Consider the following 17,621-nt stretch of genomic DNA (forward strand, 5'->3'; position numbering starts at 1 on the left):
ATAAAACATATTTATCCATTGAATCTTGTGCATATATGTATGTTTGGAAGCACATTTCTTTATCTAAGGATCGCCAATAAAAATGTATTTTTTTTCATAAATAGAAACAGAAATAAACTATTTTTTTCTTATTTCCTCGAATCTAATTGGATTTTGAACTGAAAAAATAAACAACGTGTGGGACAACACACAACAATCAACGAATTAAATGATTATATTTTTTAATTATTTACATATCTGTGATCACAAGGAAAAACATCTTAAGTCTGTTTTACTCATTTTTCAGGTGAGCAGTGACACTATTGGGCAATTGGAAATTTCGACCGCGTTGAAACAAAAAGTAAAATAAAGATAATTTTACTCTTTCTTAGTTCGAAATTAAGTTTTATAAAAAAATTACTATAAAAGCTGCCTTTTATAAAAACTATCTGAGTTTCTCAATAGAAAACTGTTGGTTGGCACTGTTGCAAGTCAAACGCAAATTCTCCAATTTCGATCTTTTGTCTAGCATTTTCTTTATCGATCCTTTTTTATTCAAAGTCAAAGTGTCCTTTTCTGACAAGAACTTGTTTTTGCTCTACCAAAACTTGTTTTTATTTTTCATCGTGGGCTTTCCTGATCTTAGATAAAAATCCATTGCACGTTACGCACATGTCTAGTTTTAAGAGCTTTGTATTTTAAATTTAGAGTTTAGGATTACGAACTTCTTTGCTGTACATCCGATGCATTGTGGAAGGATTTAAACTTCCATGAATATATTTTTTTGGATGTGTGGGGACGGCTGTAATTTCTTTTATACGATAGGAACTTCTTTATTTGGAGGCGTACTCACTTTATTTTGATCTATTGCCAGTTTGTTTAGAGGAACCCTATTACCCCGACAGTCCTTAAACAGTTCACTTGGAATAGAAATATAATTGGCTATTATGGAACTTCCTATTTCAGAAAAACATGACGTAAAATGTTTTCGGTGAACTTGTGTACGCATATGCCATCATATTCCAAAAACTACGTCACCGAGGTTCCACAGCGGCGTCGCTTGCTATGTATTGTAATATTGGCACAATATTACATTTATTGTTTACTATAGTCTAAAGATTTCCTATGCATGCAATTCTCTGGCCATAGGTTCCCAATACCCAATTTTAGTTAAACAATTGGTTTTATCTTCTAATATGAAATTTTGTCTTGGTAGTTGCTTCAACACATTCCAAAGTGTTTTGAAACTCTTCCATGCTAAAATTTGCCCGAAAGTGTTTTATATTGTAATTTATGATGAAAACGATTTGTATTCTTTATTTTCGACTGCAGATCAAAGTTGTTGGAAGACATATCCAAAACTTAGCTCTTCTCACTTTCTGAATGCGAATCAGAAGAAGCAACAACATTTTTAACTTCCCATAGGAATTAAACATTTTGACATTTCTCGACGTTTCAAGGTCCCTAGACTAGAAATAAAAGATTATTGGAGAGATGTCTGTGCGTGCGGACGTTCGACCCACACTGATAACTTCCCATACCGTCTGTAGAAAATCAATTCTTACCATTTTATTAATTTTGTTTTAGGTTTTTTTTTTTTAAATTGTCAATTCGATTTTTCTCAAAATTTTATGAGATATGAAAAGCCTTATTCTTCGTTGCACAAATTTGTTTTGGAGATGAAATCATATTTTAGTCCTAAAATTTTGGAGGTGACAAATTTTATTTTTCAGTTTTTTTTGATTTATAAAAAACCGTTAAATGGAGTTTTTTTTTCAAAAAAATACTTGTTTGAAATCACGTTACAATATATTATACACAATTAAATTCAAGTCTCTAGCGTTTTTGGTTCGTAAGATATTTAGGGTTATCCAAAAAGTTCACCTTTTTTTTCAAACTGCTATGGTAAAAAAAACATCCATGCAATTTTCTTGAGAGCCCTTTCTGCATCTTTCTGCCTTATTATCTGTATAACAAAATTTATTTGACATCGATATCTCTTCTGGTTCTTAAGCTATGGATGACGAAAAAAACGTCACTAACGTACGGACGTACGAACGTACGTACACACGCACGCACAGACATCTTTCTAAAAATCTTTTATTTCGACTCTAGGGACCTTGAAACGTCGAGAAATGTCAAAATTTTCAATTTTCCAAATCGGACCCATTACAATAACTTCCCACGGGAAGTTAAAAAGCCTAAAAATGTATGAAGTTGGTATTTTGTCTTATAAGAAATTCTATTTGCAACAATCAGTAAAGTTTTCAGAAAAATCGAATTGACAGCTTTTTACAAAAAATGAAAAAGAGTTGTTAAAAATTGATTTTCGACTCAAATATCTTTTCAAAAATTTGAGATTTTGGAATATTCTTGTTAGAAGATTTTAAACTATCCGCCCTACCTACCTTAATTTTAAGTTTAGCTATCACATGTTATATATTAAAAACCTTGTAATGTACTCATTTCTTACAAACTTGAATAAAAATAATAATACAATTTAATTCTTTTGTATTAATGTTTGATTTAAATTGGCTGAAAATTTTGATCATTTGTGTTTAAAGTCCTTTCCCTTTAAATCAGTAAATATTGTTATACCATCTTTAAAGTTTCCGTCTTCGCTCGTAAATAATGATTTCATTGTAATAAGGGGTAAGGGTAGTAGAAAATCTGTGTTGAAAAAAGCATGGCGGTCCCTATGTCTGATTACAGTTCCTCTTAAATAGTTTATAACAATGCAATATCACTAAAAACGTTACCCAGAGCAACGAGTGACCGGGTCAGATAGTAAAATATAAATATGAATTGAAGTTTTTGAACATATTTAAATTTTGAAAATAAATATTTGTCTCCTTGAATATTTTACAATATTGTCAATACATAATATTTTATCCAACTAAGAGTAACGTTTTTGACATCTGGTCAAATTTTTACAAAAAAAAAAACACTACTAAAAGTTGGTAAAATATTTCAAGAACAGAGTAATGTATTCGCTTTTAAGTATTTCGCTCTATGGAAAATGTTGTGTTAACGTAAAACAATGCTCTTAGAAAACTCCAATCGGTTTGTATGTCCTAAGAAATACAAATTTTCTAAATGCTCATACGATCATATTGAAATAAAACTATTTTATCATATGAAGAATATTATTGCTAACTTTTAGTCAATTTACAAAAAAAATCAATTGACAATTGTTTTTACAAAACACTAAAACCTTCAAAAAGCACAAAACAAAAAAATTTATTTTTGACTTAGGTATTAGGCGAAATAAAAAAGATATTGGGCAGGTTCTCACAGCTTGATTAACTTCACTTGCAGTCAATTGTATTCTTTGATCGTACATTTTGACAAAGTCAACTATAGTAAGTTTTTCAAGTGTCATGAATTTTAAATTCAGAACCTTACTGTGGTTCATGCTCTCTCGAAAGAGGGAAAGGACAACTCCAACCCGTCAAATCTTCGGTCGATAAGTTTTCTTCCGAGTATCAGCAAAGTTTTCGAAAAAAACATCAATAGGGCTCTGACTAAGTTCGGGTTCAAGGCGGGTCATGACACAATTCATGCTGCGTCTAAACTTGTTTCTGATATTCAATGGAATAAATCAAAACAACAACGCACAGGCGCTGTTCTGGTTGATTTGGAAAAGGCCTTTGACACCGTATGGTTAGAGGGTCTTTACCTAAAACTAAGCAGGCTTGGCATAAGCAAGCAATTGTTGTATATACTTTATGATATGCTTAACGGTAGACAGTTTGTTGTCAAAAGTGGCAATGTAACTTCTACCACAACATTCTCAATTAAAAATGGTCTTCAACAGGGAGCGGTGAATTCGTCGATTCTCTTCAGCATTTACATTAGCGATCTGATAGGAAGTCTTACAAAGGCAATTGCTTACGCCGACGATCTAATTGCGTACAGAACGGCCTGAAAGGTTGAGGTTATTATCTCTTGCAGCGTGATTTCGACAAGATTCAGCGATATTGCGACGACTGGAAACTGAAAATAAATGTCCAGAAGTCGGAGACAATTCTGTTCCGGACTCCGTTGGTTAGGGCCACGAGGAATTCGTGCAAGAATTGGCGCAAGATGGTCATCGTTGATCTTCACGGGCAGCCATTAGCAAGCATTAGTGTAGTGAGGTACATCGGTATCTGGTTAGATCAGTATTTATATTCCGACAGACATATAAATGCTGCTCTGACCAGGGCTAGAGGAGCCTTCGTTCTAACGAAACGGCTGTTTTTTAGCAGTCGCCATGAATCCAGAGTAAAGGTAATCCGCTACATGGCCCTCATACGTCCGATGATCGTTTATAGTTGTCCTGTGTGGTTCAACGTTGCCCCTTAACAGATGGAGAAGTTTCGGGTGTTCGAGCGACAGTGTTTACGACGCTGTACCAGCTTCGTTTTCCTCTTTTATTCTGTCTTGTAAACGGTGATTTTTTAAGAGCTTGAGAACTTTAAAAAAAAAAAAAAACTCATAAAATTTGCAAAATTTCATCGATTCTTTATTTGAAACGTTAGATTGGTCCATGACATTTTTGAAGATAATTTCATTTAAATGTTGACCGCGGCTGCGTCTTAGGTGGTCCATTCGGAAAGTCCAATTTTGGGTAACTTTTTCGAGCATTTCGGCCGGAATAGCCCGAATTTCTTCGGAAATGTTGTCTTCCAAAGCTGGAATAGTTGCTGGCTTATTTGTGTAGACTTTAGACTTGACGTAGCCCCACAAAAAATACCAGTCCATTCCTTGAGATGAATTGTTCTCCGAAGTTTTCCCTCAAAATGGCCATAGAATCGCGAGCTGTGTGGCATGTAGCGCCATCTTGTTGAAACCACATGTCAACCAAGTTCAGTTCTTCCATTTTTGGCAACAAAAAATTTTTGTTGGCATTGAACGATAGCGATCGCCATTCACCGTAACGTTGCGTCCAACAGCATCTTTGAAAAAATACGGTCCAATGATTCCACCAGCGTACAAACCACACCAAACAGTGCATTTTTCGGGATGCATGGGCAGTTCTTGAACGGCTTCTGGTTGCTCTTCACTCCAAATGCGGCAATTTTGCTTATTTACGTAGCCATTCAACCAGAAATGAGCCTCATCGCTGAACAAAATTTGTCGATAAAAAAGCGGATTTTCTGCCAACTTTTCTAGGGCCCATTCACTGAAAATTCGACGTTGTGGCAGATCGTTTGGCTTCAGTTCTTGCACGAGCTGTATTTTATACGGTTTTACACCTAGATCTTTGCGTAAAATCTTCCATGTGGTCGAATAACACAAACCCAATTGCTGCGAACGGCGACGAATCGACATTTCACGGTCTTCAGCAACACTCTCAGAAACAGACGCAATATTCTCTTCTGTACGCATTCGTGTGGTTGGTTTAATGTCCAATAAAGTAAACTGAGTGCGAAACTTGGTCACAATCGCATTAATTGTTTGCTCACTTGGTCGATTATGTAGACCATAAATCGGACGTAAAGCGCGAAACACATTTCAAACCGAACACTGATTTTGGTAATAAAATTTAATGATTTGCAAGCGTTGCTCGTTAGTAAGTCTATTCATGATGAAATGTCAAAGCATACTGAGCATCTTTCTCTTTGACACCATGTCTGAAATCCCGCGTGATCTGTCAAATACTAATGCATGAAAATCCTAACCTCAAAAAAATCACCCTTTATTAATGTCTTGTGTTGTTATCACCTTACATAGTCTAGAAGCTCAAGGTGCTGTGTTCTCTACTCTGTACATTTATGTGCTGAATAGTGTGAAATGTAATGTAATGTACATATTGCTTTTCCAAATTGACAAGAAACATTTTTACAGAAAGCAGAAGTTAAGGAGATATATGCATAAATAATAAAGATTAGCTTTCTTTTGAATGAAAAAAAATGATCAACTGTCATTTTGACCGGAATAGAATTCACTTAATAGTTAGGGACATTTTTCTTGGCTAACAATCCAGTCAACTTTCTATTAAAGTTGCCTTAATTGGAAGGTAAGCTTTTGGCAGCTGGCCAATCAGATACTGGAAACTTGCCTAACTTTAAAGTCCCTTATGTCGTCTGAACTTGCCCTTTATTGGCTTAAAATGTTTTTTATCTTTATCCAAATTTTGACATTTTTGTAGGGTTTTAGAAAAATCGATAGACGAACACGGATGGAAAGTTAACAGTGTTGATCGCATTCCAGACTCTTTTTCCATTTTAAATAAGTCGACTTTCATCCATGATTTATTATAAAGGGTGGAATCGACTTAAATTAAAAAATAGTACTTTTTATATTTTTTTGCCAGTATAATATATGACATTTGGTGAAATTTCAGAAACTAGTTTCCTTTATTACTTCAGTGATTGTTCGTCTTTGTAAAGGACCTTTTTAATCAGTAGATATTTATTTGGTCCAATCTTACCTTTATATTTACTAACTTTTTTTGATATACTACGTTAAAGCTTAAACCTGCAGAAATGTACCTACCTATCTGTAATGAGTTGAGTTTAAATTCATAAACCATCAACACTGACAGCTATGCACATATCCATAATTATATCCACATAAAAATTGCCACAAACGCAAACGCGTCATCGACATCCATTGTAACTTTATGCAGCAGCAAAAATGTCACCATGACAACGACCAATGATGATGACAACGCTACAAAAATGACAGTGACAGCAGCGCAACACCGGCAAACGACAAACGTCAACTATGTAGATATGTAAACGTTTCTGATGATGAGAACGGAAATTCTTTACGTTTCCATATAATTTCAAATTTATGCAAATGCCAACGTCAAGCTATATACACATTACACCGTTTGTCCCATCGCCAACGAACATCTAAAGCCAGCTCCACAACCATCAGTGCCAAAGTCAAAGTGAAAGCCCGCAGAAGAATGAGCCACCCGCACTACCATTATCCATACAACTTCCTACACCTACTGGCATTTCTATCCCGTTCCTCTGAGTCTGGATGTCCCAGATGAAGAAGCACAAAAATGTTCCGCGACGAATCAGCGGAAACATTTTAATGAAATCGTGACCCAGCATTAAAAAATCACGTTTTACTTTGTCAAGTGGAATTCCAAGTCAAATTGCAGAGAGTCCTTCTTGCTTGCTTGCTCGCTTTTGCTTGCTTTTAGCTTCGGCTTTGGCTTTGGCGCTAGCGATGGCGCTGGCTTTGGCTTTGGCTTCTGCTTCTGCTTCAGCTGGCTCTTGTTTACGAGCCCTGTCGTTTTAGCTTTGTGTATACGTTTTAATGTTTTTAGCATACACAAAGTTTTCCAATATATTCCCATCTTCCTGCCTTTGCCTTGATGGTTTCATATGAATGGTGATGGTGATGGTGTATTGGGATTCGGCACTGTTCCAGCCACGAACAAAACCCTCGGAAACAATGAGCGTGTAATCAAAATGAAAGCTCGCGCTTTAAATGCTCTCAAATAATGCAAAAAGAGGGTGGTACAAGGTACAGTGGTGGCGGTATAATGGCAGCAGAAAAGCGGTAGGCTGGCTAAATAGGAGAGAAGTTCGAAATTCTGTATAATCACCATGAATAAGCAAAAGTTTTGTCATTAAAAATATTTACACCCCGTCACGATCCGACCGACCCAACGAACCCCTGCTATAATTTACATGTCGATGCGGTAGAGGCTAGATGTATATAGCTTCCAAAAACCCCCTTGAGGGGTATTCTAATTTACCACGAACCACGAACGAGCATTAGCCAAAGCAAATGCTATAGATTAGCGAGAGATTGCTTTTGGTATTGGTTTGGTTGTTATAGGTTATGTAGGTATAGACGTTTTCATAAGAAAAAAGTTCTAATCTTTTTACCACCAACAAAACCACCCTTGAAAATCCTCGATAATGGAAGAGAAGCAACACACAGAACTATAAACAATTTTATTCGCATGAAAAGTTATCAAAATAAGTTCCTTTTTGATTACGCTAAAGCTAATTTTATCAGGATTCAGGACAAAAAATGATATAGACGCAATCAAATATATTCATGGCGCGGTGGCGGCGTTTTATTTTGTCAAAGTTTGGTGTTGTATACCTAAATGACGATAATAATTCCAGTCGTGTTAACTGAACTCGAAAACATTTATGAAGGTCTTCAAAACAAAAGTCACTGGAAATTCAAGCTTCGGAAATTAAGTACCTACTTCAAAGTTTTTTTTTTGTTAGTTTCATTTGAATCATAGACTTTATTGCCAATTGTATTTTTTTTATTTTATAGCCTATGTAGGTTTCTAAAAATACTTAACAGGCTAAGAGAGACTCGTCGTCGAGTCTGGTCGAGATCTTATTAGAAAAGAAAAAACATCTAACTGCTCAATAGTTATTTTTTCCTCTATTCACTTATGTGAATAATGCCATTCGAATAATTAATCTTACTTTGAACTAATGGCCATTGAGGTATAGTGGAATGTTAGTTTGAGGTAAGAGTAGCGTGAAGACGTTTTAAGAAACAGTTCTTTGTGTTTTCATGCATAAATTGGTAGTAGGAATTTTTTTAAAAATTTGAATTTCAACTAAAAATGGTCTTTTACGATTTTAATGTTGAGCTTCTGATGTCCGCGTTTGACGTGGAATTGATATTTTTTTTTAGTTTTTAAATTTCGATTGCCCTTTTCTCAAAACGATATTTTTTGTGATACTGAGTACACGGTAACTGACTTTTTGACAGAAAACATTTTTTTTTTAAATTGAAGGTGATTTAATTACTTTGTCTTTGCAAGAATAACATTGCGAAAAAGTTTTGTTTGAAATAGATGAACCGATAAACATTTGTTTTGGCAAAAATTACGAGGAGTTAGGGTCAGTTTAAAAAAGAATCGGAACCACTCCTATTTTAATTTGTATTTCTGATAGAAATCGTCTGAATATGTTCCAAATATGCACACTAGGTTTCGTCAATAACCGTTTTATAGTTTTCGACACAAAAAATCATGCATATCTGATCTTTTTTAAAAAGTTATATGGTACTACGCCACCCAAAGTACGATATCCAAATAATGTTTACATCATCATTGGTACAGAATCGAAGGAAATCGGGATGAACATTATTATAAAGGAAAAACAAAGTTCCCAGTTGTCTTCGGCTATGAGCAGGGCATGTGCAGAAAAGATGAAGGACCGTTTCTCCCTCTTCCTTGTCCATACAGCTTCTGCAAAAGTCATTTGAGAATACGCCTAGTCTCGTGGCGTGCTTTCCTATTAGACAGTGTCCGGTTATGACACCTATTATCGAGCTTATATGCGATCTGCTTAGAGAGAGCAAGCACCTTGAACGTTTTAAATCCAGTGTTGGCCAGATGTTTTTTGTGGCTTGACACTTGGTGATGTTGTTCCACCTGGTGTCTGCCCTCCTCGAAGCGTCTTGCATTAGCAACAGTTTACAAGTAGCGATTGGTATGCCAGTACTTGCCAAACGTGGTAGGATGGGCTGCACTGTACCATTCCTGGCGAGTTCATCTGCCTTACAGTTACCTGGAATGTCTCTATGGCCCGGCACCCAGCAAAGGTGAATATTAAACTGTTGCGCCATCTCCATTAGAGATGATCGACAGTTATGGACTGTTATAGAGTTTGTAGAGACAGAGTCCAGAAATTTGATAGCGGCCTTGCTGTTAGAGAAAATACGGATATCAGATGTTGATATCACGTTTTCTTTGAGACAAGACTTCCTTAATCGCCAAAAGTTCCGCCTGGAGCACGCTACAATAATTGGGAAGGCGGAATGAGAGACTTAATTTCAGTCGTTCAGAGTACACACCTCCACCAACCCCTTCTTTTGTTTTTGACCCATCTGTGTAGAAATGGATTGACTCATTCTCCAAGAATGTCCTCTCCTCCTAAAAAGATCTGGTAGGTATAGAAATCTGGAAGTTTCTGTCGAATTGTAGTTGGGGGATGGTGTAATCTATGTGCTTTGGAATTGATTCTAAGTACCTTAGAATAACGAAGTGGCCAATGTTGTTGTTAGTCCACTGCGACGAAGCATTGAGGCGAATAGCAGAGCTTGCAGCTATTTTTTTTGCTAAATATGTCAAGAGGTGTAAGATAGAGCAAGGTGTCCAGTGCTGCAGACGGGGTAGTGCGAAGCGATCCGCTTATACATAGGCAGGCTGAACGTTGGACTTTATTTAACTTATCCCTGTTTATACCTTTCTCTAAAGCAGTCCACCATACTGCCACAACGTACCTTTAAATCGGTCTGATTACCGATGTGTATAGCCAATGCGTGATTCTGGGTTGTAAACCCCAATTATTACGAATAGCTTTTTTGCAAGAAAAGAGAGCTACAGTAGCTTTTTTGACTCTTTCCTATACGTTACGTTTCCAATTTAGTTTTTTGTCTAAGACAAGACCTAGGTATTTAGCCTCGTCTGAGAATTTCAATTGGATTCCTTTAATGTAAGGAGGGTTGACAAATGGAATTTTGTATCTCCTCGAAAATAAGACTAGATCGGTTTTGTGTGGGTTAACACCCAGTCCACACCAATCAGCCCAAAGTGTTAGTCTGTCCAAGGCATTTTGTAAGAGTTCTTTTAGGATATTAAGGTGCTTTCCACATTCGCGTAGTACGGCTAAAAAATGAATCTCTGTACAGTACAGCCAAAGTTGGGCTTAAGAGTAAACTGATTTGCATTCCTAGAAACGCGGGTATTACGTTCAAATTGTTTAAGGGAAGGAATGCAACTAGCTATTTCACAAGAGCATAGTCCGTTAAAATAACGATAAAAAGGGTGAGGCAAGAACCCTTGCACCGATGTTCTAGTGAAGTAAACGAGTTGATGATGTAAATGTCACCAATCATTTTAAAAGCTATTTTTTGAATACTGTCCAAGAGGCTTAAATAAGGAGCACCAGCCCAGAGATGAGAGTTAAATTCAAGTTTCGGACGTATATACATAGGTTTCGTAGATTGTAGCCAGATCAGCCAGAGGGAAAAACTTCTTGCAACGTCTCAAAATGATGCAAGTGCTACACATAGATAATGGCAAAGAGGGTTTATCTCGCTTTAACGACACAAGAAACAAGACAGCATTGCGTTTTCGAAGCATTAAATTCCACACGATTTCTTATTCTAAATTGTACAATGCTGTGTTGGTCGGAATTTAATCAGCTAATCATATATTGCCGTTGCAGTTCCACATCCAAAGAGGAGGGGTGTAAGTCTGGAAACGAATATGAACAGAAGACTGGAGATAATTTACAAAAATAATTAAGAGGGTTGGAGACAAGACGAAGCCCTGGGCACACCAGCATTTATTTCATGGGTTTCAGACTTGAATCCGTCCAAAACAACTTGTATTGAACGGTTTGAAAGAAAATTAATAATCCAACGGAGAAGAGATTCGTCGATACCGAAAGCACGCATTTTCGATATGAGAGCAAGATGCCTTTGAAATATCAAGTGCAATAATCTTACTTTCTCCAAAACGATTCAAAGATTTGTTCCACTGTTCGGTTAGATGAACCATTAGATCACCAGTAGACCTATTGCTACGAAAGCCGTATTGCCGGTCATTAAGAAGCTTTCATTCCTCAATATATTCCTTAAGCTAATAATTAATCAGCGTTTCCGTGACTTTAGAAAAAAGGGACGTTAGTGCTAACAGTGGGTAATTTGTGGGAGAAGAAGATTTGCCTTTTTTGGGATTGGCTGATTAAATGCAGTTTTCTAACTACTAATTAGAAGAAAATCATAGTTGGAAAAACTTACGCAGTGGTTTTGCTAGCGTGGAAGATCGCCTCTTCATTATAATTGCGGGGATACCATGTGGGCCAGCGAATTTATGAAAGTTGAGATCTTTAAGAACTCTCGCCACAGTTCGAGTACGAAAAAAGATTGGTCCCATAGAATCATTAACGAGTTCAAGAACTGGGGGAGTCATGACACTATCTTGTAGGGTGGAATTTTTGGCGAACTGCCTTGCAAATAAGTTGGCTTTATCAATAAAGCTAACTAAAGGAGTGTCATTGACAACAAGCGTAGGAACCGAGGAGAAGGAAGAATTCCTCATGTTTTTTACGAATGACCAACAATTCTTACTGCCTTTGGGAAATTGCAGTATTTTTCGCCGTAATTTTTGGTCATGTAAAAATTTGGTCCTCCCAGTATAGGCGTTGCAGGCCTTCCGGGCTTGCTTAAACCTTTTCCGGTTTTCCTCAGTTGGGTTGGCTTTAAAACACCGGAAGCTCACCTCCTTCCCCTTGATAACCTTTTTGCAGCTTGAATCTAACCGTTATTTATCGTTTGGTTTAATACTATTAAACCTATTCGGGATAAAGGTTTCCATTCCAACATGAATTTATTGCTTTGTCAAAATATGTTGCTTTATTTCACTTTAGATCGTGGAATAAAAACACAAGAGACCAGAAGTTTCCTTCAATAAATTCATTGTTTCGTTGGGGTGGGTGGCGAGAACCGAATATTTATTTGTGTAATAAACGATTTTCATACGTTTTTCAGAAGTTTGTCAATTTATTATGAGTGAGTGATAGTTGTCAAAAAAACCAACTCCGACAAAAGTATTACTTACTTACTTACTTAAGGTGGCGCTACAGTCCTGTGTTAACTAGGGCCTCACCCAACAAACTTCTCCATCTAGCTCGGTCCCTAGCTAGATGTCTCCAGTTTCACGCTCCAAGTTGGGTGAGGTCACCATCCACTTGTGCGCGCCACCTGATCCGCGGTCTTCCTATACTGCGCTGTCCTGTGGGTGTGAATTCGAAGACTTTCCGGGCCGGAGCATTGGTTTCCATGCGCTCTACGTGACCTAGCTATCGTAGTCGCTGGACTTTTACCCTTCTGGCTAAGTCTACGTCCATCTTCTTCTCCACTCCCCTTCTATGCATACGGGACCGTAGATCACACGAAAAACTTTTCTCTCGAAGCGATCCAAGGTGCTTTCTTCCGCTTTTGCCATAGTCCATGCTTCTGCACCGTATAGCAGGACGGGGTTGATAAGGGTCTTATAATATGGCAACACTTTATTAGTCCAAGGAAACAGCGGTTAGCAAGAGCTATTCTGCGTTTTATCTCAGCGCTGGTGTTGTTGTAGATTCAAAACGACACACCTAAACAAAATTGTATGAGCTATGCCATGCTTTCGGTGCTGGAGAGGTGACTCAAACAGAAAGACTTGGTGATGAAGATCAGGAGAATAACTCTGGCTATATCGTCGATTACCTATGATAATTTTTAGCAAGAACAGCCACTGCTAACAACTATCTTTTGCACACAAAAGCTACAGACTGATAGGATTACTGTTCCTGCTAAAACCTTTAAGATATTAAATTGAGAATTTAAAAAAAGAAAACTTTTTGTTTTTAAATATTATTTTTTACTGAAAGACATTTTAATTGTAAACATTAAATAAGCATTTTAACACTTTTTAAGGAGATAAGTATATTTTAATAATAATTTTAGGAAAGTTCCTCGGAAGTTCAGTTTTGTGAGAATTGTCTGTCAATTTTTCCTGAACTATTAAAAAAATATGGAAATATTAATATTCGAACTCGAGATTTTTATCAAACATGAAATTACGATGGTACTGAAGTCGAAAAAAGTGGGACCCCGACTCCGTTCGTCTGTATATCTGACTGTATGTCCTCGCCCCTACAGTCCAAACCATTGAGTACAAAATAAAATTAGTTTGAGAAGATATTTGAGTCGAAATCTATTTTTATTTAGGTTTTTACTTTTTCAAAAAAAAAACTAATGCTTCCATTTTTCTCAAAATCTTGCTAAGATGTCAAAAACGGTATTTTTTGATGCATTCAATTATTTTTTGTTCGTAAAATATTTGATTTGACAAATATTTTTTATAGATTTCTTTGGTACCACGTCACAATTTTGAATATAAAATTTAATTGAAGTCGTTAGTTTTACATGTTTTTGAAATATTTTGGATCAACTTGCTTGCATCCGTCGATTTTATCATACGTAAAACAACATTTATTAGAAGTCTTTATCTCTGGTTCTGGTTCTTGAGATATGGACCACAGAAAATAGTACCCGAACCCACGAATGTACGTACAGACTACTCCATAAAAATGGAGACCTTAAAAAGTCGATAAATATCTAAATTAAAAAATGAAACATTTTAAAAAAAGAAATCAATGGATGATTGTTTTATTTTAAAAAGAACTTTTCTTTGTAATTAACAATGGAAAATATTGTTAGATAAATGGTCGTAATGCTTCGGGATGCAGCAACGCACAATTCTACAATTCTCGTATTTGCGAATGTATCCTGTAAGTCTTTAAAAATTTCACAAATTTCCTCTTTAAGGTCTTACGTTAATGGTGGAGTGTTAAAATTTCCCTCATATTTCTCGTGGAGTAAAATCCCAAGATCGCTGCGAGAAATAACACGGATAGGAAACTTTTATCGCAAAATTGTGAACTCCAAGTTTTGACTTGAACATTTTCATTATTTTTTCCAATGTCGAAAGAAGACAGCTTTAAAATTCCTCAAATAAGGGACTTTTTTCAATTCCCATTGGAAAACTTTTTTAAACTATGTATTTATTGACAAATTAATATAATTCATCCTTCAAGGAATGATGGAGTTCCTCACCGCAATAACTCAACTTAGATTAATTATAATTTAAATTAGAAATTGGCATGGCATCAATCTAAAAGTCAAAAAATAATCCTGGAAATGTATTACCTTCCCATTATAATTAATGACCAACTCCCTTTATCATTTACAACATGAGTGTACACATGTACCTACATATCTACGATGTACCTAATTATCATAATAAATATCACCCTCTATAAATAGGTCGTTATCAATGAATCTTACATAATATCATTGATTACACATTACACAATTTCTCAAGAATACATACTTACTCCCGCAAGCCTTCAGATAAACATGAACATGAACACCACCCCCTTGAACAAGTAGTCATTTGCTATAAGTGGATGTTTACAACAGGTCACATATTATTCCGTAAAATTTACACTTCTGGTTTTTATTTTTGAAACCAATCCGTTGGTATATAAAAAAGAAATTTAAAAAAAGAAAACTATAATTTTCTATTTTTAGATATACACATCTTGTTGTTCTCTCTCCCAGGTCGTATTTTAATACTAAAGCACATTTATGCAGATAGATACATTCTGATTCTCCTTCATGCATACATTAGTTTTTTTTCTAATATAATTTCGAAATTCTTCGACTTCAAATCGATCTCCACTCCCATCATAATTTTAGCTTGTTGGTACAACCACCTCCCGCAGAGGCTTCTGTTTTATGTAATTTTTGCTTTTTTATTTTTTTTTTTTAAAACCACATGTATTTAAGAAAAAATCCGAAATTGTTATCCGCACATGGGGTAATATGATCCACGGATGTTTTCGTATACTGCATTTGGAGTTTACTCCTTAGAAACGTATATTTTTCTCCAACTGATCCCCCACTTAGGTGATCCCCAGGTTGGGGAAATAAAAACAATGGAGAATGTGGAGAAATAATTTTAAAATGTATGTGTTTCTATTATGGGTTATAAATTATACCTACCTATACACAAATAAGGCGTCTACATCAGGAGTGAATACACCGCGCTGAGTGTAATTTAGATGCGCGCGCAATTTAGTGTAATTTTGACTCAAATACGAGCTATTTTAGTCACAATTTTTGAAGAACTGCCAAAGCGGATGAAGTTTTATTTTTCTAAATCGTTTTGAAAAAAATAAAAATACACTCATGTGATTTGCTCATTCGTACAAAGTATTTTAAATTTTATTTTGAAATGCTTATTCTTCTGAATTTTTTTTTTCCTTCTATAAAAAAGATCACATCGATTTTCTAAATACTTAACTCAAACTATCAAAATACTTATATTATTTAAAACTAGATAAATTACATTTATTTTCAATATGTTTTCCTCAAATGTATGTATATTATTTTTGAAAAAAAGTATAAAAGGTTCTAAGCCAATTTCAATTAACAGTAAAACCCGAATAAGTGCTACTCGCTTAGAACTAACATTCTAAAGATTTATTGACTATTTTTTACATAAAATTAACTATGTTTTCTTTTTGTCTCAACTTTTGCTTATACATAATTAAGTATAGATATGAAGATAACTGCATATGTCACTAAAGACAAATCATCAAGGTAAGTTACAGCGTCAAAAATGTACTGCAAGACAGTCCAAGGTCAAATCCGCGTGGCTCCTAAAAACTATGACTTTCATTTTGGTAGAATGGGTACGTGAATAAGTATAATTGAAAGATTTGGGACAGCACTAATCCACTTAAATTTAGCTTCATTTATGCACCAACGCATCGAAAACTTGGCCTTTCGATTCTAAAATCGACTCGCCTTTAATGTAAATCCCTTTACAACAGGTTAAGCGCTTATCCGAGTTTTACTGTGTTTTAAATATCACATTTCAAAAACTAATTTTACAATATCATTTTTTCTGTAGTTTTATTCATTCTCAAAAACTTTCGAAAACATATGGAACCGTTATTGATACCATTATTACGAGAAGCGAATTAAACGTTCAACTTAAAGGGAACGTTTGAAAAATTCAATATAGAGCAAAATTAAGATGAATACATTTTGACGTTTAAATGGGTTTACATCTCCGTTTCCAAAGAAGTTGGCTTTTGAAGTCAATATTAAAATGGTATTCACGAAATGAATTATTCCAAAAACGTTTGCTTTAAGTATAACGTTTGATTCGTTTCAGGAACCCATAAACCGGTTTCAATAACGTTTTTTCTGCACAAACTTTTATATTTTCTTAAAAAAAGTAATACCAATTTTTTCTGGATTTTTAAAAATATGTTTTTATGTTTTTTTTCAAAACGTGATATCTTGAAAACGGGTCAACATTTTTTATGAAAATCAAAAACTAGAAATTGTTATACAATATTTTATTAAAGTCAGCAAGATTTCAAAAATAATTGAAAAATTAAAGTTTTTTCAGAAGTTAAATAGCGTTTACATTTCTTAAGACAAAATTATTTTGCAGGTATTTTTTTGAATCATAAATTATGGATACTATTTCTTAAAAAGACTCTTTCATTAATTCATTTTAATTTAAATTGTGATTGAATTTGGCTTTAAGCATTTCTCTGAATAAGCTTTGGAGAAAACCACCGAGTTATGAAGAACACCACGAGTTTTTGTTACTTTCAGGCAGGTTGTATAATTTTGCAATCATTAACTATTAGATCTTAAAATATTGCATATAAATATTATTTTCCCAATCATTTAATTGCAATTAATTGATTTTAAAAATTTGAGATTTCATTCATTCGTGTATTTGTCGATCCTTCGTAGCATGAAGACTTAGTTCTTAAGATTTTTAAAGTTCAGTTAATACAATCAGCCCTACCATGAATTCCATCGATATCGGAATTTTTACGAATCCCAAAAAACTGTATTTCATGATACAAGTGTTCGGGATTCGTAAAATTTCCGATAACGATTTAATTCATGAAGGGCTGAATAGTTCAATGCGTTGAATTATTAGATTATAATTTTTAGTGATGAGGCCCATTTTCAATTTTGAGAATTGTTTATTAAGCGGAATTGTTATTTTTAAGGCTCCAAAAATCCATTTTCAAAGCATGAATGTTTAGTTAGCCTTTAAG

The sequence above is a fragment of the Eupeodes corollae genome, chromosome 3, assembly GCF_945859685.1.
Source record: "Eupeodes corollae chromosome 3, idEupCoro1.1, whole genome shotgun sequence".
Lineage (NCBI taxonomy): Eukaryota > Metazoa > Arthropoda > Insecta > Diptera > Syrphidae > Eupeodes > Eupeodes corollae.